Here is a 24,056-nt window from a genome sequence, read left to right as displayed (position 1 = left end):
TGGAAGCTACACACTTCAGCTCTCCTGTGTTCCAGGGCCCTGGCTGTATCTGCTCTGCCAATAAGTAATTGGCAACTCATTAGCAAGCTTATTGAGAATGCTGGAGGCCACACACGATTCTTGTCGTCCCCCCCTCCCCGCAGGGCGCAGGAGAGTTCACCCATCATTTGCGAAGTCCAGACAGCCTCTTGCAAGAAATAAAGACAAAAACTGCAGTGCAGCTGCCCCATTTTTTAAACCATGGCTGGTGTTAACACAGAAATCAATGCAATTAGCCCCCAAGAAGGTGGGAGGCGGGGATGGGGAGGCTTGTTTACACGAGCAGGGCCTCCAGGATTGTTAGAAAGCATCCCTCCCAACCTCTCCGATTCGAGCAGGTCAATTAAAATGGGCAGAAGCAACACCTAGTACAGCTCCTCCCGGACCATACCACTTCAAACATTGCAGACCAGGGCGAGGGGGGGGGAGGCACCAGCAGAAGGGTTGCCTGCTTGATTGGAGGTGGCAGTGCTGCAACTTGGTTAATTGGCCAGTCAAACAACAGTCAAGTATTTAAATCATTCGTTGATTAGAAGAGTAGCAAAGAACAGAGAGAACGGTGGCACTTTCAAAGGGGGGGGAGAATCCAGGGCTGTCGCTCAGTGGCAGAGCACCCACTTTGCACGCAGAAGGTCCCAAATTCAATCCCCAACGGCATCTCCAGGTACAGCTGGGAGAGACACTCTGCCTGAAACCCTGAAGAGCTGCTGCCAGCCAGTGTCAGCCATATCGAGCTACACAGACCAACAGTCTGACCAGCGGTGTAGTGGTCCAGGGTCTTGGAGAGTCTTAGTCCCCTTACTTTTTTGGGAGCACGGTCCCTATGTCTCCAGCATCTTATGAGCCAATCAGCATGAAAGGGGAGGGTGTTAGCCACTGAGAAGAGTCTTCTAACATGCTTCCTTGTCCTTTCCTGCTGATTGCAGCCAATCAGAGTGAAAGGAGGTGAGCCATCCACTGAGAAGACTCTTCTCAGCAGCAAACACTCTCCTCTTTCCTGCTGATTGGCTCCTAGGATATCTGTTGTTGTGAGAGAAGGTTTAAAAAGGATCTCATTCTCAACCAAGCAGCAAAACGGGGGGGGGCAGGGCTGTGACTAACATGAAGGGACCCTGCACTTCTGAATTTACACGACTGACTCTGACTCTGTATAAGGCAACTCCCTAAGTTCTCCCATGGGATTTTCTGCCCTTGGGACCAGGGTCTGTAACGAAGGACGCCAGAGTCCCAGACTCACAGGCAACCCGGGGCCTCAGTGAGTTGTCAGAATCAGCCAAGAGAGCCAGAGAGCTCACGGCTGCCACTCCTCTGCCCTTCTGCCCTGCCTGAAGCTCCCCACTTTTCTCTCCCTTGCTGCTGGGGATGGAGAGGTGATGATCTCTGCTGGGATGCCGAGGAAGAAAGCAGGGATCTGGGGGGGCGGAGAGCCACGAAGGATGACTGCCTGTGGAGCTGGCGGAAAGTGGATCTGGGAAGGCAATAAATAAGTAACCCCCCCTCCCTCCCTCAAATCCAAAATATTAAAGGCCATGTCACACGTTCTGCAAAATCAAGGCTTTTTCTTGCAGCATCCAGAGAGATGCGGTTCTGCAGAGGCCCTGTCAACCAAGCAAGAGGAGAGGATGTGGCCGTCAATTAGCTGATTAGGAATGCAGGGTGATAGGCTGAGAAATGCTCATCAGCTCCTAATTACAGGAGCATAACGACCCGGTCACTATGACAGCGCAGGAAGCAGTTTCCCACCTTCATGAGCATACAAAGCTGCCTTACGCAGCGAGTCCAGAGATCCATAATATCCTCCGACACGCTGGCCATGGCGAGTGCGCCGCTCTCCCTGCCGGATGGAAAATGGGATGAGCCCTACCTTGACGGCCGTGAAGCCGCAGGAAGGGGTGGGGGCTTGGCTGCTGTATTGCTGAAGCGCCCAGAGCACTCTGACAGCACAGAGCCAACGAGGCAGCCCTGCCGCCCAATTTCTAGCTTGGAATTGCATGTGTGTGTGTGGGGAGGACAAGCAGAGGGCCTTGTGCAGGCAGGGACCGGTGGGGCGGGGTCCCGACAGCCACAGCTTTTGACCCGACGCCTGATTCGGTCAGAGATCCACAGTTTTTGTCTACCTAGTTGAATGCTGCCTATTCTGAGTTGCGGAGACTCTCTGGGATTGCAGGCAAAGGGATTGCCCACCGGAACTGCTACCTGCAGTCTTTTAGATGGATCGAACCAGGAGCATGCGAAGACTTCATTATTGAAAGGTGCTCTACGTGAGGCTGTCCTCGGCCTGGTACAAAAGCTCCAGCTGGTGCAAAACATTGTGGCTAGACCATTCACATGGGAAGTGGGACTGGACCAAGATGAAGGAGGTGTGAAAATTGGAGGGAGAAATATCAATCATTTAAGATATGCAGACGATACCATACTACTAGCAGAAACCAGTAATGATTTGAAACGAATGCTGATGAAAGTTAAAGAGGAAAGCACAAAAGCAGGACTACAGCTGAACGTCAAGAAGACTAAGTAATGACAACAGAACTTGAAAGTTGAGAACGAGGACATTGAACTTGTCAAGGATTATCAATACCTCGGCCACAGTCATTAACCAAAATGGAGACAATAGTCAACAAATCAGAAGAAGGCTAGGACTGGGGAGGGCAGCTGTGAGAGAACTAGAAAAGGTCCTCAAATGCAAAGATGTATCACTGAACACTAAAGTCAGGATCATTCAGACCATGGTATTTCCGATCTCTATGTATGGATGTGAAAGTTGGACAGTGAAAAAAGTGGATAAGAGAAAAATGAACTCACTTGAAATGTGGTGTTGGAGGAGAGCTTTGCGGATACCATGGACTTGCGAAAAAGACAAATAATTGGGTGTTAGAACAAATTAAACCAGAACTGTCACTAGAAGCTAAAATGATGAAACTGAGGTTATCATACTTTGGACACATAACGAGAAGTCATGATTCATTAGAAAAGATAATAATGCTGGGAAAAACAGAAGGGCGTAGATTGATTCCATAAAGGAAGCCACAGACCTGAATTTCCAAGACCTGAACAGGGTGGCTTATAACAGATGCTTACTGGAGATCGCTGATTCATAGGGTTGCCATAAGTCAAAATCGACTTGGAAGGCACATAACAACAAGACAGAGCCAGCATACAAGTCTGGTGCTCAGGACTGTGCACTGGATGCCCATATGCTCCAGGTTCAAGGTTCTTGTATTAGTTTACAAGGCCGTTAACAACGTGGATCCAGGATATCTTAAGGACCACCTGTTCCTTTATATGCCAGCTGAGATTTTGTGGGAGTCTCTGTTGGTGGCCCCCCATAAATAACCACACAAATAAAGGCAAAGCACACACTCCTACTATATATTTCAAAAAGTTGTTTGTTCACTGTACATTTGGACATATTGGAACCAAACATTGCTGGATGGTTCTTCAAATCAAGGAACCGGTTGCGGTCTCTATGTGTGGACACACTTGGGCACCATTTTGAATCAAGATGGTGGACCAAACCCTTCAAACCCACACTGATTTTAAAACTGCACTGTCCTTTTGTTGTTGTTTCTTAGAACTCCCAAGCAACACCACGTGTGAGGATGATGCTTATATATATTAGCAACCTGAGAGGTATTTCTCATTAAATTTTGTGCTAAACTAGATTCTGCTTTGGTATCAGACAGTCATGTCTAGGGTAGGTGTGGAGAGCATGCCAACCAGGCAAGAGGAGAGCAAGCTATGCCAGACCTTAGGAGCAGTTCCAAGGTGACACAGAGATAGGAGGGGCACCGTTAGAGGGAGACTGAGGCGTGAGGGCGGGCAGTTGATACCACCCCATAGTGATTCACAGCACATGTGCTTGTTCTCTAGGAGCGCCAATATTCTGCCCAGCTGACTTTGATTCAACACTAGGGTGGGCATGAGGTGACCTATTTTACAGAGGACGGTCCTCTGAAAGGATCTTCCTCTTGAAAGGTTGTCCGGTCCAAGTCTGGTTTTAAAGAATCATAAGGAGAGGAGAGTGGAGGGCATCCTTGAAGCTTTCCACTGACAGTAAGCACCTGGATGGCAGTCTGAGCAAGCTGATCACTTCTCCATGATGGCGAGAGGTACTTCTGTTTCAATTGTAGGCATTATGCCTACATTTTCATCTATACATCCTATCTCATGCTTGCAAGTGCCATTCTCTGAGGGCCCGTTTCCTTCCAGTCAACTGGAGGCATATTTTCCGAAGCATGGATGCTGGATGATCACTTTATATGTTCTTTATGGTTTTTAAAGTTGGTTTGATTTTTATTTGTATGGATTCATATTCCATTAAGTCACTTTGAGATTGCTCCGGTATAAAGCAATTCTAAATGCAGTCAATCCATCATGCTGCAAATCTGTTGGCCAGAGGTTGTTGATGGACTCCACCTTCCATCAGCCACAGCCAGCATGGCCAATGATTAGGGATGATGGGAGTTGTAGTCCAGCAACATCTGGAGGGTACTACACTGACTACCCCTGGAGTAGACCCATTGAAATTAATGGGTGGTATTCAACCAATTACCTAGGAGGGCTCTCCAAACTGGAGGCATTCAAGAGGCAGCTGGACAGCCACGTGTCAGGTATGCTTTAAGTTGGATTTGTGCATTGAGCAGGAGATTGGACTCAATGGGCTTATAGGCCCCTTCCACCTCTATGATTCTGTGATCAATGCTAGTCCTATTCAGAATAGACCCATTGAAGTTAATGGACATAGCTCACCTAGGTTCATTAATTTCAAAGGGTCTACTCTGAGCAGGGCTTAGTTGAACACAACGCAACAGATCTAAGTTAGTCATGTCCACTAGTTGTACTGGGTCTAGTCTGAGAAGGACTAGAGTTGGATTCAACCCTGTGCCTTCCTTTGGTGATGGGTGAGTATCCACTCTTTTCTACACATGCCCAGGCAGCAACATTTTGTATTTTGCTTCTTGCGTTCTTATCCCGCCTTTTCTCTCCCTGCCCCACGTGCAATTAATTTGAAAATGAAATGCTGAGGTTTATTATACCTGGTGTGTTAATGCATTCAATTTGCACACTGGCTCTTGGTGCCCAAGATCCCATAGACCTCACAGGGCGCAGCGGCCTTTGCTGATAGACAGCAAAGCATTCTGCATACCAAGTTCCCAGGGTTGCTTCCTCCACTCATCCCTTGAACCATGGCAACTCTGCACCTTTTGCCCAGTCGTTACCAGGGTTACCAGTTATCCAGCCTCCTCTGAAGGGACCTCATTGAAAGCCATCTTCTGAAAAGCAAAGGGGATGATGTGCCTTATCGTCTGTCCCTCCCCCCTCCCCCCGGCCACCCTCCCAAAGTCTTAGTCTCTCTCTCTCTCTGCAAACTTCAAATGCCCCTTTCTCCCAGGCAAACTACCCTGTCATATTACATGCATTCTTGGCTCTTGGCTCTTGTCTGAGCTTCCAGACTCCCGGTGTTAGCACAGCAACTTTTAGAAACCACAATGTACTTCTGGCTCCCTTCCAGGCCTCACTTTTCTCCAGTGCTGTTTAATGATAAATTATGTTGCTTTGTTCATAGCTCACTCACTTCATTCTTGAGCCCCTTCAGGATTCTCCCTGCCAAACACCGGTGGGCTCTGATGATTTATTATAGTTGATTTACATTAATTGCTGCACCACATTTTTTGTTGTTCTTTTTACTGTTCCTTTATATATATGTATATACACATATATAAACATACATATACATATGTCTATGTATGTATAAGTATATAAGTCCTTCCCCTTCTTCTCGGGCACAGTTTCTCTTTCACGATGATCTATGTCAGTGTTCTTCAACCTGGGGGCCCCAGGTGTGGTTGGAATACAACTCCCATCATCCCTGACTATTGCCTAAGTTAGCTGTGGATGATGGTAGTTGTAGTCCAACAACATCTGGGGATCCAAGGTTGAAGAACATTGATTTATATTAATATTACTATATTATTATTACTATTAAATATACTATTGAAAATGGAAATGGACTGCCTTCAAGTCAGTCCCGAATTATGGCGACCCTATGAATAGGGATTTCATGGCAAGCGGTATTCAGAGGGGGTTTGCCATTGCCTCCCTCTGAGGCTAGTCCTCCCCAGCTGGCTAGGACCTGCTCAGCTTGCCACAGCTGCACAAGCCAGCCTCTTCCTTGTCTGCAACTGCCAGCTGGGGGGCAACTGGGTTCCTTGGGACTATGCAGCTTGCCCACGGCTGCACAGGTGATCACTGTGGGGGTGATCTTTAGCTGCCCCTTGACACCCAGGAGACACAAGCAAGCATTTAAACTCAGACTGGACTCCCCACAGTGCTATACCAGCTGTCTACATATCTTATCATCATCACCACCACCACCACTATTATCATCAGTGCAACTTGTGCTCTTTGGAACTGGTGGGGCGGAATGCAGGGAGCCCAACAGTAGGTAGGGCCAGAGCGAATGAGAGGCAGAGCCTGTATCTTGTCCCCCTTTCCTTGCTTTTTCCTCAAAACCCCAGACGTTGTTACCTTTCCTCATAGGGGAGTTGCTCCAGCCCTGCGAACATTTTGGTTGCCCTTTTCTGCACTTTTCCCAGCCAGTGGAAGTTGGCCCTTCAGGGAGATTGAAGCAGTGCTCCCCAAACCTCAGTCTGCTTTAGGACTGGGAAGCTCCCATAAATTGGAAAACTGATTCTTCCTTGACCCTTGTCTTGCTTTTTTTTCAGGATCCTGATGTGCAACAAACTACAGGTATATGCTGGGGAGGGGCTAGTAAATTTGTTTCCCAGCTAACAAATTTTGTTAATTTCTTTGCACGTGTTCTGCCCAGAAATACAGAGGTACCACCAAGCAAATACAGCTTTAATTGGTTTAATGATTAGATTTTAACCTTTTTGTACACCGCCCAGAGAGCCACTCGCTATGGGCGGTCTATAAATGAAACAAATAAAATAAATAAATTAATTAATCTAACCTAATGCCACTGATTAAACAACAAGGGCAATTTTAATCAGAGTGGGTGTTAATGAATGGTGCACATGCTTATTTTGTGAGGCTGTATTAATTACTCTAACAGAGAATGAAAAATAAAATATCAGAGATGGCTTTAGCTGTGTATTCATACTCCTCAGTAACTCAAAAAGGGACCTGCACTGATGATCTGGCAATACGATGGAAATATATTTAAGCTCATTGGTTAAGGCAGGTGACTGCTCAATTACAAGTCTTCTAGCTGAATGACAGCCATGCAGCTTTGGGAAAGGGCTATAGCACAGGGAAAGGGCATCTGCTCTGCACGCACAAGATCTCAAATTCAGTCCCTGGCATCTCCACATAATGAAGTTAATGGGAATATCCTCTGTCTGAAGCTCCGGAGAAAATCAATGATCTGATTTGGTATAAGGCAGCTTCCCTAAGTTTCTGTGTTTGTTTACTTCAAAGGAGGTCCCCTTGTGTTGCATGAGACTTAGTGTCAGGGAGGTGTGCATGAGATAGGAACCTTAATCATGTCAGCAGCAGTTATAATTAAAACAGCGCAGAGAAGAGTATTATTTATCTGCTTTTCCACTGGGGAGTTCACAGCGTTCCAAGGCAGCCTCCTGCCCAGATCTGCTCAGCTTCATCAAGGTTGTGTGCATCACAGAATCCCAGAGCTGTAAGAACCCTTGGAGGTAATCTAATCCACCCCCCTGCTCCTTCCTGAAAATCCAGAGGTAGAACATTCTCAACAGACGCCTATCCGTTTTCTGCCTGAAGACTGCCAGCAAAGGAGAGCCCACCATTCCTCTAGACCAGCCTTCCCAACCAGTGTGCCTCCAGATGTTGTTGGACCACAATTCCCATCTTTCCTGACCATTGGCAGTGCTAGCTGAGGCTGACGGGAGTTGTGGTCCAACAACATCTGGAAGCACACTGGTTGGGAAAGGCTGCTCTAGACAATCGGCTCCATTGTCGAGCTGCTCTGTACAGCAGTCTTTTATTATTTATTTATTATTTTATTATTTTATCTATACCCCACCCTTCCTCCCAGCAGGAGCCCAGGGCAGCAAACAGAAACACTAAAAACACTTTAAAACATCATAAAAAGACCTTAAAATACATTAAAACAAAACAATGTTACAAATTTTTTTTAAAAAAACGTTAAAAACATCTTTTTAAAGGGGGTTAAAGATATTAAAAGACATATTAAAAGCAATTCTAACACAGACTGGGATAGGTCTCAACTTAAAAGGCTTGTTGGAAGAGGAAAGTCTTCAAAGGTGCCGAAAAGATAGCAGTCTTTGCTCTCTTCCATGTGACAGCCCTTCAGGGATGCAAAGAGTGCTATCATGTCTAGGGACGTAAGAAGGGGTCATTTTCCATTCTGCCCCATTTTCATCGTGTGCACCATTGTTTCTGTCCAGCTACAGTTCTGCCAGAAATGACATTATTTGTCCTGCTGACCGCTACGGCAAAATGACGCCATTAGTTACGTAAATTGCATGCTAAACATTGTCATTACACTATTGCACCCTAATCATTTCAATGCAAAGGGAATGCCCTGGGACATATCCCCCTGCTAATCAGTAGAGACCAGTGGCTCCAACATCCATGGGGCAGTGAATCCTTTTTAAAAATATTTTTAAAGCTTTTTTTTATAATGTTTTTAACGTTGTTTTGTTTTAATGTATTTTAAGGTCTGTTTTTATGATGTTTTAAAGTGTTTTTAGCACTTCTGTTTGCCACCCTGGGCTCCTGCTGGGAGGAAGGGTGGGATATAAATAAAATCAATCAATCAATCAATAAAATCCATTCTGGGTTTTAGTCTGAACTTTCAAGGTGCTGTTTCAGAACCCTGGATAGTTTCTTGAAAGTTCAGACTAAAGCTCAGAGTGGATTCACTGCCCCACTGACATCAGAGCCTCCAGTCTCCACCATTGGTAGTAAAGAAATAATACCATAGACACAGCCAAATATTAAATATTTGGAGAGCCAGCATGGTGTAGTGGTTAGAGTGTTGGACTAGGACCTGGGAGACCAGGGTTCGAATCCCCACCCAGCCATGAAGCTGACTGGGTGACCTTGGGCCAGTCACAGCCTCTTAGCCTCAGAGGAAGGCAATGGTAAACCCCCTCTGAATACCGCTCACCATGAAAACCCTATTGGTAGGGTCGCCATAAGTCGGGATCGATTTGAAGGCAGTCCATTTCATTTTTCATCATTGGTAGTTTCCCACTAATAGCAACCTTGCTGCCTACCGTGCATTACAAAAACGACAGAAGAACCTAGACTAGAGTCTAGAAGAATCTACCTGGATACAACACTGTCCATTCTGGGAACATCTCCTGCTTTTGGGTTTTTCCATTGGAGCCTCTGGCTGGCCACTCTGAGAACAGGATGCTGGACTAGATGGGCCACTGGCTGGGCTTTTCTTACAGGCTTATGTTGACGTTGCAGCAAGCAAATTTTATCTCACACTCTCCAGTGTATTTCCTCATTACTTTATCACAAGACGTCTGGGGTTTTTTGGAGGACGGTGGAAGCAGATTTGTTGCACAAGAGTGCCAAATCAACTTTTAATTGCAACCTAATTTCCCAGGATGTGACTGAATCCCACCTCTGTCTGGAAGTACCCTCTGTGCTAGCCAGGATCAGGGCCAGCCCACATCGTTTTGGCACCTGAGCTCCAAAATCCAAACAGTGCCCTGCTCCGAAAAGAACTCACTCTGGGCCCACGATCCACCCTATATGCAACGTGACATTGCTCTCCTTTGTTCCAGCGGTGCTTGTGCAAGAGAACTCCCCACAGGTCACACACACCTCCCACTCTGCAGCTACGTCTGCCTCTTTCTGCCTTATGGAGCGGTCGGCTATCCTGTCCCGGCTCAAGGCATGGTCAGACGGAATTAGAGCTCCCCTGTGCTAGAAACATATTGACTTCCAATTAAACAAAAGCCTCTCGCCCAGGGCAATTTCCTTATGGAAGGCAGCGTTTGGGTGGGTTGACGGCGCTGGAAACAAAAGCCAATTCAGTCTCCTGTCTCTCAAAGCCTCCCTTCTCTTTTGACTGCTGGCCGGCTGCTCAGGTGGCCAATTTCAGTCCCTGGTACCAGTCACTGAAAGATAGGCAGCGGCCTTATGCCAGGTCATCACTCTCCAGGGTTTCTGGAGATGCTGGGAATTGATCCTGGGACCTTCTGCGTGCAAAGCAAGTGCTCTGCCACTGGGCTATGGCCCTTCCCCAATGACGTACAAAGCAGCCTTATACTGAGTCAGGCCATCTAGTTCAGTATTGCCTCTACTGACTAGATGCAGTTCTCCAGGATCTCAGGCAGGGAGCTTGTCCCGTTCGACCTGGAGATGCCAAGGGTTGAACCTGGGACCTTCTGCTCACAAAGCAGATGCTTTGCCACTGAGCTACGACCCTCCCTTCCAAAAGCAGGGTAAACATAGGAAGTGGCCTCGTACTGAGTCAGACCTTTGGTCCCTGTAGCTCAGTATTGCCTACACTGACTGGCAGCGGCTCTGCAGGGCTTCAGACTGGAGAGATGCTGGGGATTGTAGGTGGGACCTTCTGCACGCCAAGCAGATGCTCTGCTGCTTCGTTCCAAGCTTTGCCACCTGCTCCTCGTCTCTCGTCTCCCTCCCACCCTTTCTCTGCTGCTTTCCTTCTTGGCCTCATTTCTTTCTATCCCTTCCCCCTTCCCTACAGTCAATCTCAGCATGTCAACAGTCATCTCCACTCGTGGCTTCTGATCAGTCGCCGCAGAGCAAAATCCCGATGTCCTCCGCAGCCATCATCGCCGTTAGTTGCCCACGCAACACCCCAGTGCTTTGCAGAGGCTGAATCCAAAAAGAACGCTGGGTGTAGTGGAGGGAGGGGGACCGGGATCCAAGCCTCCCAAACCCCACTGCCAGACTTTACTTCCACCAATTTCACCTCGGACCAGAAGCACTTCCAGAGAGTCTGCTTGCTGTGGAGCATTCGTCCCGCTTTGTTTGCGGGGAGATGAGACGACGTTACGACTGAATGAGCCTTCCCTTCCAATTTGTTTGCATGGAGGTTAGACGACGTGTCAAAGCCAGGGTTATCCCGCACTTTCCCCGTCAGTTTACTTCTTGCAAGAAGCGGGTTTGTCATGCAAGACCTCACAATCAACTTTAATTGCACAATCTGAACCTGCCGGTCTGTGATTGAATCCCACTCAAAATATAGCAACAAGCCTGGAAGCACAGATGAGTGAAAATACGTAACAAAATGCATTATATTAGGGGAAACCAGAGCTTGGAAAAGTTACTTTTTTGAACTACAACTCCCAACAGCCCGATCCAGTGGCCATGCTTGCCCAAATGTGCATATATTAGCCAAAACGACATACAAAAAATGATGGGAAGGTCTACGGTAATGCAAAGGGCCGTAGCTCAGTGGTAGAGCATCTGCCTTGCATGCAGAAGGTCACAGATTTAATCCCCGACGGCATCTTCAGGTTAGAGATGAGAAGACCTGGAAAAAATTAGAAAAAACTGGGAGGGTTTCGGGGTGTGTGTGTCAATTTATTCAGAAAAACAAAATAAAAAAAGGCTTTTGGGGGGAAAAACATATTTTCTCCCCAGTTTTTTCATTCCACCCCTGCCAGGCTTCCACATGTCTACTCCAGGTAGTGCTGGGAGAAAGACTCCTCGCTGAAATCCTATAGAGCTGCTGCCAGTCAGTGTAGACAATGAGCTAGATGGGCCGAATGGTCAGTATAAGGCAGCTTCCTAAATTCCTATTTATTAAGAGAAACTGGCACTTAAAATGCTGATGAATTTCCAATAGGTTCTTTTTTTGAAAAAAAAAAAATCTCAAATTTCTGCAGAAATGTAGAGAAAAGAATTGAAGACTGGAAAGACGAGAAACCAAAATGGACAGTGACGTCCATTCTCACCTTGGAGCGAGAGGCATTGCAGGGGAATTAAGGCGTGATGGTTTCCAGCAAATGAGTTTCCTGGCTGGGGCAGCTTTTCTGCTGCCGTTGCACCCAGCTGCAACTAGAAAGGTAAAGAAGGGACCCCCACCACACTGGAGGGCCCCCCACTAGGGTTGGTGATGAGGGCCCTGTGGAACCTGCCAGTGGTCCTGAATATCAAGGTACCAAGGGTAGGGCCCTAAAACTGAGAACCAGTGCTTTGAATTGTGCCCGGAAATGCATTGGAAGCCAGGGGCAGTCAGCCCAAATCTCCAGGTTTAGCACACAAAACACTGGCCAGCAGGCTAGGGTTTGTTAGTTTGTTCCTGGATGTTTGTCAACCCTGGCTAGAAAGAATGCCACCTGTAGAAATTAAAACCACTAAATTAAAAACAGTAAAATCACTGGCCCTCTTCCACCTGATCCCCCTAAATAGCACTAGATCTCCCCTTGGATAGATATATTTTCTGCACTATACTGCTTTAAAACAAAACTGAACAAAATGGGTTAAGGTCTTTTTCACCTGCAGGCGGTGAACGTGATCCAGGCACCCAAATTCCGTAACCACGGAAGGATGCTTGATTCTCCTTCCTCTGTTTTGACTCTTTGGGAGGGAGGGTGGCTAAAAGCTAACAGAAGGTATATTTTCCCTGCACTGATGCACATAGCTACCAAGAGGAGAGAGGGGAAAGCACTCATTTTCTTGGGAGTTGTGAAATCGAACGCACAACTCTCCAACTGCCAGGCTCCTAATGACCAGGTAGGGCTTATCTGGAAAAAAAAAAGTTAGCCTGCAATCTAAGCAGTGCTGACCACCTGGGCCATCCTTTAAATTTTCCCACAATCCTCTGGAGTAGCGGTTCACAAACTTGTTTTCTCCACAGACTACTTGAAAATTGCCAGTCATTTGACGGTCCACTTAATGATTTCCCCCCCCCCGTTGTAGCAACTGCAATGCCCTATGGTAGATGCTTATGATTTTTAATCATATCTTTATTGCTTCTTGTATTACTTTCTTTTAGACTGTATTTTACTATATACAGAATTTAGATTTCTTCACAGACATGCCACAGAGCACCTGAATGACGTGGTCCGCGGGCCACCAGTGGTCCGCGGGCCACCCTTTGGGAACCCCTGCTCTGGAGCAATGTGGGAAACTAAAAATTATTTTTTGATTTATTTTATTTATAAAAGTATATCTGTACTGCCCTATTGTAAAATATCAGGGCAGCACACCATGTTAAAACATAAAACATAATTAACTAAAAAATTAAAATACAGGTCATCATTAAGGTGACTGGGTAATCAACAAATAAAAATGAAACAGCTGGAAAGGCCTGTTGGCATTAAAAAAAGTCTGAAAGAGATCCCTGAAAGTTAAAAGCAAGGGTGCCCGCTGAATCTCTGCTGGAAGAGTGTTCCACAGCATTGGACCAGCAACAGTATAAATGCCAGACTTCCAGCTGAGGACAGTTGGGTCTCTGTAACAAGGGGGATAGCTAATAGCCCTCCTCCGGATGATCTCAGTGATCGAGCTGGCATAAAGCGGCTAGGCTGTCCTCAAGGTATCCTCGACCCAAGTTGTTTGCAATTTGTGTATCACCACAAGAACCTTGAACCTGGCCTGACAGCATATGGGTGGCCAGTGCAGATGTATTAGCAGTGGTATCACAAAGGCCAGAAGTCACACATTTATAGCATTGCCGGTCCTGTGCTGTGGAACATTCTTCCAGCAGAGATGCGATCATCGCTTTCGACCTTCAGGTGTCACTTGAAGACTTTTTTATGCCAACAGGCCTGTGCAGTTGTGTAAAATGTCCCTCGGGCAGCTGGGCATATTTAAAATGATGGTTTGGATTGCTTTTCCATTTTTTATGTTGCTGTACTACCCTGAACACACCCAATCTTGTCTGATCTCGGAAGCTAAACAGGGTCAGGCCCGGTCAGTATTTGGATGGGAGACCGCTTGGGAATACCGGCTGCTGTAGGCTTAGAGGAAGGAAATGGTTAAACCACCTCTGGATACCTCTTACCATGAAAACCCTACAAATATATTCAAAAGATTCATAGAGTTGCCATAAATCGTAATCGACCTGAAGGCATATAACAATGACCAACACCCCCCTGATGTTTTGCAAGAAGGAGGTATACAGATACTTTTATAGTTAGAAGAATAAATAAATAAATAAATAAATAAATAAATGCTGTTGGCTGCTGGTGCTCATCAGCAGTCCAGCCGACTAGATGAAAATGACGACTAGATCCAGCTGACTGTTGCTGCCTGACACCACTAGGGAGGCCCTCTAATGGAGAAGACAGCCCACCCCTGGGCTTGTTTGCCTGAGGGCACCCTCAACCATGGAGCTAGCTATGCTACTCCAAAGCAATTAACTAAGGAACTCTGCAAGGTTTGACAATTCCCATCTCTCCTACCAAAGCTGCAGGTGTGTGCGTCCATGTCCTGGGACCAGAAGCTGATCCCACCTCCTAAATAAGTGGCTTTCCCATTTCTGACACACATGCACGCACATCTGCACTTGCTGTTTTTGCAGGTATACTGTTTAACACTGTGAGATTGGGGGAAACCCAATTAAGTCAGTCGTGAAACTGCGACAGAAAGAAAATAGAACTGGAATGCGCAGTGCTGGTGGGCGGGCGGGATTATCCAAGCAATAAAAGTCTGGAAAGTGCATTATGTCTAGAGAACCACAGCATTTTAGTAATTTGGAAAACGCTATTTGGTAATTCGTGCAGATGAGCCCTTAAACTCTGCCTTCTCTAGTATGCCTCATCAGAGCCTCTCAAAAGCTGCAATCCTAAACACACACACACACACACACACAGGGAGCACAGCTCTCTGACACAGCAGGGATTACTTCTGAGTAAACATGTAGGGCAGCTTTTCTCAACTTTTTGGGTCCCCATATGTTGTTGGACTACAACTCCCTTCAGTCTCAGCCAGCATGGAATAATGAGAACTGTAGTCCAACGACATCTGGGGACCCAAAGGCTGACATAAGGGACTGTGATGCAGGGACATATCAATGCCAGTTTTAAAGCCCAGTCCAAGGTGTGTGTCTACTGTCTTTTCCAGCCAGCCTTCCAAATGGAGATCTTTAACCAGCTGGCAACTGTACTGGATCTGAACAGATTCTATATGCATTCTATTGTTTTAAACTCTGTGTGTGTATGTGTTTGTTTTTAGAACGTTTTTATATATGCGATTGTTTTAATTATTTCTATATATGTAACTGTTTTACATATGTCTTTATTTTCATTGTATCTTTGTAAATATCCAGACACATAGATGTTGATGTCTTTTAATCTCATTTTAGTCTACTGTTGTTCTGATCATTTAAAAAAACATTTTTAATTACTGGTTTTTAACTGTTCTGAATAATTTTAATTTTTTTTGTAAACCGCACTTGAGGTTTTCACAATCAAGCGGCGTATAAATCCTGTTACATAAAATAAATACAATATTATACTGCAAATCGCGTCACAGGAAGCAATTCAGAAATGAAATAAATCCATATCTATTTTTGCTTCATTTTTTTTAAAAAAATGACGTGATTCATACAATCCTTAAATAATAAATAAATACATACACAAAAATAAGCTCCATGAAATTCAATGCAAGTAATGTAGAACTATGGCCTCAAGAAACAATCCTATGCCCAGTTGCTTGTGTGGCATAAGTCCAACTCAAATCCGTGAAATTTACTCCTGAGAAAACAAGTGTAGGATCAGGAAGTTTAATCAGTTTGAAACCTGTCTTCCTGCCAAGGAGCTCTTGGTTTAAAGAAAAGGAAATCTAAAGACATTTTGACAGAGCATGGCAGCTCAACTACTTTCAAATCTTGCTCCAAGTGGTTTTTAATTAGGAAAGTTTGAAATGCTGTGCAGAAATCCACTTGTTCAAATTTAAGTTCCATGTTTCCACAGAATATTCTGGACCCTGAGATCAGGCCCAGAAGTGGAAGGGCAACATACTAGAATGGAGGATTTCACACCATCTGCTAGGGATGGGATGCTTTGGCTGGTGCCAGTTTGAAAGCATTCCGTCAACCTGGCATCAGTTTGAGTTTCTTCTGGATCCGCTAGCCACTGCTTTTACCAATCTGTGTTTTTCACTGGGAAAAAGATCGATATTAATATCCATATTTTAAAAGGAAACATTGCTGCTTTTACCAATCTGTGGTTTTTCCCCACTGGGAAAATATTAATATTAATACCCATATTTTAGAAGGAAATATCGATATTTTCCTTTAAAGATATTGGCATTTTGAAAGAAATATCGATATTTTAAAAGGAAACGTTGACAAATTATCATTCTCACAATCAATGTTTTAGAAGCCATTTTTTTAAAATAACATTTTAAAAAATAGTCGCAGAAATTTGCTACATTAACATCCAGTCCTCAGCAACCGAGAATAAGCAAATTAATGGAAAACTCTGTAGCAAATACAAATTGGGCAGAATTGTAGCACATCCCTAGTGTCTATAAGCCTCACTAGGCTTACCCCAGGGCTAAGGAACTTCTGGCTTGCCAAATGTTGTTGGACTCCAGTTCCCATCATCCCTCACCACTGACCAGGCTGGCTAGGGCTGAAGGAAGTGTAGGAGTCCAGCAATATCTGAAGGGCCAAAGGTTCCACGGGCTGTTCTAGACAGAGGCCTTTAGTTACTAGTGAACCATGATGACTCACTTCACTGGGCGTCCAGGCAAGCCTAGCAAGGCTTAGCTTGAGGTGGGGAGGACCTGCTCTAGAGACCCTCCATATATTCCACTAAGCTCTTCTCAAAATCCAAGGTGGGTTCCACCAAGGAAGACTCCCCTGGAATCCACTCAAAATTTTAACATGGGCTGAACTTGCCAGCAGCATCTTTTAAATGTGTAGCGTAGCTGAACCCCAAGACTAACCACAGGAGACCTCTTGGTGGTACCGTCCACTAGGGATGTAAGGAGGCATTGTTTTCCATTCCGCCCTGTATTCGTTGCACGCAGCACTGTTTCTGTTCCACTGCAGTTTGTCTTCTGCCAAAACCTACACTATTTGTCTCACTGTCCACTGTGGCAACCTTGCATCATGAATTACATAAATTATGCATGTTATTCACTCCATTCATTTCAAGGCAAAGGAAAGGCAATGCAAATGGAACAAGGAATGTAATCAATTACACATTGTTTGCAGACTGAAAGCAACACCAACAACCAACTGTATTTCAATTCTGGACATTGATTTCAATTCTGGACATGGGGGTGAATATCGGCAATTTCTGCTCCCGTTTTCTGTGGAAATTTACAACTTCCCTACCCTCCAAATGACAAGCCCAAATAACAACGGCTAACACAGCAATGATCTCAGTGATTTCCCTGCAACTATGGACCTTGCTGTCCCCAGCGACACATCAAAGTCCAAGCCTGAGCATTTTCTGAAAAAAGTATACAAAAAAACAGGTTAACTTGATTGTTTCTCTTCGTCATGTTATCACGCCATGTTTTAAAAGGGCAATCAACTTCTCAAATGATATTTATTTATTAAACCGTTAGGCACTGCATGAAACTTTAGCTTACATCAGCAGCAGCCTTGTCCACCGACAGATTAATCCTGTGCACATTTACTTGGTAATGAGGCTGAAATCCTATACGCGCTCACTTGGGGAGCAAGTCTCATCAAACTCACTGGAGCTCACTTCTGGATAGGGATGTACAGGATTGCACTGCACACCCCCATGGTACGCGGTGGAATTTATGTTGGAGAAACTTGCTTTGTCGGGCTATAACTGAGGGAATCTGCACATTACCACTAGAGATGCCTTTCTTGAGATACAGAAAGAAGCTTACAAAACCAAATGATTTAAGAAGTTACTGTTCATCACCGGAAGAAAAGGCCAGCTTGGATCTTTTCCGCCTCGTCCCTCTTCACAGTACAACACAGCAGAACAGAACAGCCTCAAATAGAAACCAGCATGCCCCTTGACTAGTAGTGCCACCAGTTAATCAACTGTAGCAGCCATTGCCAACCATTCATTCATTGGCGATCACTCGTGGCAAAGTAAGATTGTCTCCCAAGATAAGGTCTTTGGTTTGGTTGGAAGACGCCTGTGTGTGAAATTGTTTTATGTGGGGAGATTGGCGCACGACGATCAACAACAAACTTGACAGAAAAAGGCTTTGATCCAATGGCATGGGTACCACAATGATTGGAAGTCTTTTATCTGCTGCAGCCTTCATCCGCCTTCACAGCTGTTGTAACATACACACTGTTATCCTCCGCCTGTTCTGCTGTTGAGGACTTTCTTGGATCGTTTTTTGTCTGGTTCCTCTCCCTTGACCTTACCGCCATGGGTGACCCTGCTGGGAGTACATGACTCCCGACGGCATCGCTCACAGGGTTCACTGGAACATGCAAGCCCACTCACCACTACAAGGTGACGACCAATGGGTGCTCTCCGGACTTTTTGGACTACAGCTCCCATCCTCCCTGTCTATTGGCCGTGCTGGCTGAGGCTGATGGGAGATGGAGTCCAACAACATCTGGAGAGCCACAGATTTCCCATCCCTCGTTGAGAGGAGGACAGCGTACTGCAGGGGCTTCTTCAGAGGATCCGGGCATCTGTTTGCACTACGGAGTGGCAGCCTCTAGCACTGCTCTGCGAAGGCTGAGTTTTGCAGTCACTGCTCTATAGGACTACGGCCAGACTGCCCTGAACACGCCCAATCTTGTCTGATCTCGGAAGCTAAGCAGGGTCAGGCCCGGTTAATGTTTGGATGGGAGACTCCCTGGGAATACTAGGTGCAGTAGGCTTAGAGGAAGGCATTGGTAAACCACCTCGGGATACCTTTTATCATGAAAACCCATTAATATATCCAAAAAAGGTTCCTAGGGTTGCCATAAGATGTAATCGACTTGCAGGCATGTAACAACAACAACTCTATAGGAAGCTGCCTTCTGCAGAGTCAGACCTATTGGCCTATCGAGGTCAATGCTGCCTACACTGACTGGCAGCATCTCTCCCAGTTAGGAGGGACCTTCTGCATGCAAAGACCATACTTTGCCACCAAGCTACGGTACCTTCCCTGTGTCACAATAGTGTGTGAAAGAGTGGAGAGGAAGACTAGAAGGCGACTTTTAATATATACAGAGGGGGGGGGAGGGAGATTGCTTTACTAAAGTGTGAATTAAGTTGATAGTTGTTTGTAGGATAAGGTGTTAATGCTTTCTAGATGTTTCACATGCTACATTTTAAATATGTTGTAAGGCACCTTGAGAGCTGACCACTGTGTGAAACCAGATGTTAAGTCTAGATCTGGGATAAGGGAACCTGTGGCCTTCCAGATGTTGTTCAGCTCCCATCATACCCGACCATTGGCCTTGCTGGTTGGGGGTCATGGGATCTGGAGTCCAATGACATCTGAAGGGCTGCCAGTTCCCCTGGTCTAGATAGACCTTCCATCTGATCCGGCAAGGCTCTCCTTACATTCACACCCGTTGGTGGGTTTTGCAAAAAGTGTTTACGGCTGCAATCTTATACACACTTACCTGTGGAAGTGGAGTGTAAACCCCATTGAACTCAATGAGGTTTGAGCATGCATGTATAGAATTGTGTGGTAAATCACTTTTTGAATTTCTAGTTTCTCTGTGACAGCCTAGCATACCAATCCACATCTCACATATATTCAAATTCTTCATGTTTTCACACTGTTTGAAATTTTTTGTTTTATTTGAGTGCAGGAGATGTCATCTGTCTGGGAGAAAGCATGGATGCTCTGTTTTCCTGTGACCCAAAATTGATGACTGGCAACAGATAATGCCTATCTTAACGAGACCAGCTGATACCGGATGCTATGCTTCCAACCAGATCATTCAAATTAAATCTAGGTAATATCATTTGAGTTAAAAATAGCTGCTTCCTAGTTTACATACCCCATCAACTATATTCACTCTTTCTGTTGTTCTATCCCACCCTTCTTCCAAAGGAGCCCAGGATGGCGAACATATTAATACTAAAACAATACAATTAAAACTACTAAAAAGTATTAGAAACAAGCTTCTAAAAACAGTTAAAAACTCCTAAAAGCAATCACCTACTCTCAAATAAAGATCAGGGACAGATCTTTCAGCCATCAAATGCCTGGATAAAGAGGAACCACCACTGAGAAGGCCCTATTACAGGTCTCCACCAACTGAACAACCCCCAATGGTGGCACCAGTAGTCTTGACCTCCTAAAAGCCACATCAGGCAGAAATCCCAGGCTGGCAGCAGCTCTACCAACCCTAGACAACAGGTTTGCCAAGATCAGCAGACTTGGCTTCCTCACCAGCTGAGCCTGATTGACCTACCTGGCATTCAACAGCCAGGTGGAGCATTGGAGCTAACAAGTGTGGTAGACCTGCCTGGCCTCCTAGTTGATAGGAGCAGGCACATTCTGGACTGGATCAAATTTTAACTCACCCAAAAACTCGCATCATCCCTGACTATTGACCATGCTGGTAGGGGTTGATGGGAGTTAAGAGTTCAACAGAGGGACAGAGGGTTCCCCATCTCTGCCCTACAGGCACATGACGCAATAACTCCGCTGAAGGTCTGCTGCTTTGAGTTCCCTGGGAAGAGAGACTGACTGTTAAACCACTCTGAGAATTGTAGATCTCTGAGGGGAATTGGGGCCTCCTAACTCTCAGCACCCTTCACAAACTATACTTCCCAGGATTTTTTTGAGGGAAGCCATGAGTGTTTTAAGTGGTATGATAGTGCTTTCAATGGATAGTGCAGAAGGAGACTGAGTTGGATACAACCCATTGTATGCAAAACAAAAGGAATGTGCAAATGTGTTTAATCTGCATAATGTATGCCAGTTGCAGATGTCTCCTCCCCCCTTTTTTTAAAAGCATACTCACAGCCATGTGAGCGGGTAGTAGTTTCATGATGGAGCTTTTGGAAAGACTTCATGACATTATAGAGTGCCTTGAGTTCAAACAGCGCAGAGGCCCATGACCCCGATTTCCCCTTTCCTGCCATCAAACCTCAGCCTACAAACGGGTGTGGCACAATGTCACCACAACCTGCCAAAGAACCAAAGAAAATCGTGGCACAAGCCAGCGCCACGCCGACCTAGAGGCATGGACAGAGAGACTTTTTTCTTCTCTCTAATAATCGTAGAACGTAAGGACATCCCATGAAGTTAAACGATGGACGATTCAGGATAGACAAAAGAAAGGACTTCTTCACATAGCGCATGGTTAAACGATGGAATTTGCTCCCACAAGAGGCAGTGATGGCCCCCAACTTGGACAGCTTTAAAACAAGATTAGACAAATCCATGGAGGAGAAGGCTACTAGCCACAAGGAGTATGTTGAATGTCCAGCGTCAGAGGCACCTGCCTTCTGAATACCAGTTGCTGGGAGTCACAAGCGGAGAGAGAGCTGCCTGGGCTTCCCATTTGAGGCATTTGGTTGGCCACTGTGAGAACAGGATGCTGGACCAGATGGGCCTTTTGGCCCGATCCACCAGGGCACTCGTGGTCTTAGCCTTGCCAGCATCATAGCAGGGAGGGACTATAGGTCAGTGGCCAAGCGCTACCATTGCAGGGAGAAGGTGCCATGTTCCAACCCCAGCATCTCCAGCTAAAAAGCGATGGGAAAGGTCTCTGTCCGAGGCCTTGGAGAGTGGCTGTCCATCAGTCCAGACCACACTGGTCTAAGATGGGCAAACCAAGGCTAAGAGACAGCTTCCTATAATAAATGGCGCTACTAAAAACCCAGTTTTCTTAACCGACATCGAGATAATCAAAGGCGGAACTTGTAGCAGGCCAAGGGTTATAAAGATCAGAGACAGAGAGAAAAATAGGCAAAGGGTGCTTCCAGACTTTTCGGTGGAATTCAATCACACAGATTGTGAAATTAAATCTGATTTGTAATTCCTGCACAACAAACCTCCTTCCCTCCCTCCCCCCTTCCGGGGCCAAATCAGCCTTTTGACAATAAGGATAGTGATGGGGAAACACTAAACAGAGGGGGATAATAACACTCACGTCGCCTAACCTCCTTGCAAACAAATGAGGACGAACGCTCAATAAATAAGCAACGTCATCTAATCTCCCTGCCAACTTTGCACAAACAAATCAGGCTGAACGGTCTACAAAAAAAGGTTGTCTGGATGCCACCAAAGGATACAACACATATAACAAACATATATTGATGCAAGCATTTCTGGGAATGCCTCTATCTCCATGGGATCAGAAAGCATTCTGCATTCGTCACCAGCGGAGGCTGGTCAATTGGGGCACTGCCCCACCAGCCTCAGTCTGCTCTCAGCCAGTCCCCACCTGCCTGCCTTCTTTCTTAACCAGTCCAGGGAGCGGCTCTGCCTGTCACCTTCCTCCTCCTCCTCCTCCTCACGTCTCTGTGTTGCCCTTGTAGAACTCAGAAGGAGGAGGATGGAGGCAAAACTAGGATTAGCTGGCTCTGCCTGTCACTGGCTCTGGCTCCGCCTGCTGTGGGGCTCCCTTGCCTTCCGCCCCACCAGTCCGAATGGGCAGCAGCCACCGCTGATGGCTAATATATATATGGAACCTAGTACTTCTGGGAATGCACCTCTCTCTCTGGAAGCAGAAAGCATTCTGCATCCATTTATCACACATAGAGAGCAATGGAAGCCCATGAGTTTATCCATTGTGTTGAAACAACACACATAATCTGGTGGCACCTTAAAGACAAATAATTTTATTCTCGCACCACCTTATGTGGACTACAGTCCACATGAGGAGATGTAATTGGACGGTGGAGTCTCGTCCTCAAAAGCTTGTGTCGGAATAAAACTGGTCATCTTTCAGATGCCACAAGACTCTCTAGCTATGTACAGAACATAGGTTTAAAGCACATTTCCCACCCCCAAAGAATTCTGGGAACTGTAGTTTGCACCTTAAATATATGCAGCCTTTGGTGTTTGTGCTGCAACAGAGCAACACAGCTACCCCTCTCAAACTGTATTATTATTTATTTTCATTTGCAAAAATGTTTATGCGACCAACAAGAAAAAAATCCTGGGAACTGTAGTTCACACCTTACACAGCTACAATTCCCAGCACCCTTAACAAACTACAGATCCCAGGATTCTTGGGGTGGAGTTCCTTTAAATATATGGTGCATATGCAGCCTTTGTTGTTTTTGCTGCAACAGCTACCCCTCTCAAATTATATTATTTCTCATTTTCATTTGCAAAAATGTCTATGTGGCAAAAATCAAGAAAAAAATATGGTAGTGAACAGCAGATGATCAACAATAAAAATTACATTCATAAAGCAAAAACCAAACACATCACAAAACAGTAGATCAAACTGATGTATCGACATGGGTGGATCACTTCTTACAAAAGTATGGGTGAACAAATGAGCTTTAAGCAGGTGCCTAAATGCCAGTACTGTTGGTGTCTGCCTGATGCTCTAGGGTGAGTATTCCAAAGTGCAGGTGCCACCACGCCAAAGGTCCTGCTCTTAGTGGACATAGGATTAATCTCAGGAACATGCAGTACCACTAAGGGCATCCCAGGAACTTAGAGGGAGATAGGTCTGCCTAGCAAACACCATTCTACATCCAAGCTGCAGGAATGAACTGATAGGTTTGGAGGTTTCAGGTCTCTCACCCCTTGAGCTGGCTCTGCCCTCTCTGTCACCAGCAAACAAATCTTTCCAATAAAGCATTGGGCTGGGTTCTCCCCCCCCCAAGCTTTCTGCCTTAAGGGAACCACCTTGACTTCTCGCAGCAAAGGAATCCTGTGCTGCAGAGGACTCTGGGATATATTTGAGGACACACACCCTGTTCATGTAGGGCAACCTTCGACACCCTCTGGATGTTTTGGACACTCATCAGCGAATGCTGGAGAGTGCCAGGTTGGAGAACGCTGACGTAGGGTTCTGGGTGCAGCCTCCTTGGCCTCACTGTCGCCCCACTAAAAAACCTAGGGCACATCCAGTGCCCCTTGCTGCATTGGGCATTGCAGAAGGCCAAGCGCAAATAAGGATCCTCCCTGGGAAAGGGCGTGAAAGCCATTGCAATCAAGCATCTCTGGCCAGGATTTAGGGGATG

General features: G+C 45.8%; 1 protein-coding gene and 2 pseudogenes across 2 annotated transcripts in view; 2 read left to right on the top strand and 1 right to left on the bottom strand.

Moving 5' to 3' along the window:
* The window catches only part of SBK1 (SH3 domain binding kinase 1), a 64,554-nt gene that overhangs the window by 10,389 nt on the left and 30,109 nt on the right, over nt 1-24,056 (bottom strand). The gene's annotated exons all lie outside the window — the stretch shown is intronic.
* LOC133372140 (5S ribosomal RNA) lies at nt 13,839-13,957 on the top strand (annotated as a pseudogene).
* On the top strand, nt 18,660-18,778 carry LOC133372136 (5S ribosomal RNA; annotated as a pseudogene).

The sequence above is a fragment of the Rhineura floridana genome, chromosome 17, assembly GCF_030035675.1.
Source record: "Rhineura floridana isolate rRhiFlo1 chromosome 17, rRhiFlo1.hap2, whole genome shotgun sequence".
In the NCBI taxonomy this organism is placed as follows: Eukaryota; Metazoa; Chordata; class Lepidosauria; order Squamata; family Rhineuridae; genus Rhineura; species Rhineura floridana.
This window is presented reverse-complemented; position numbering and strand designations above follow the sequence as displayed.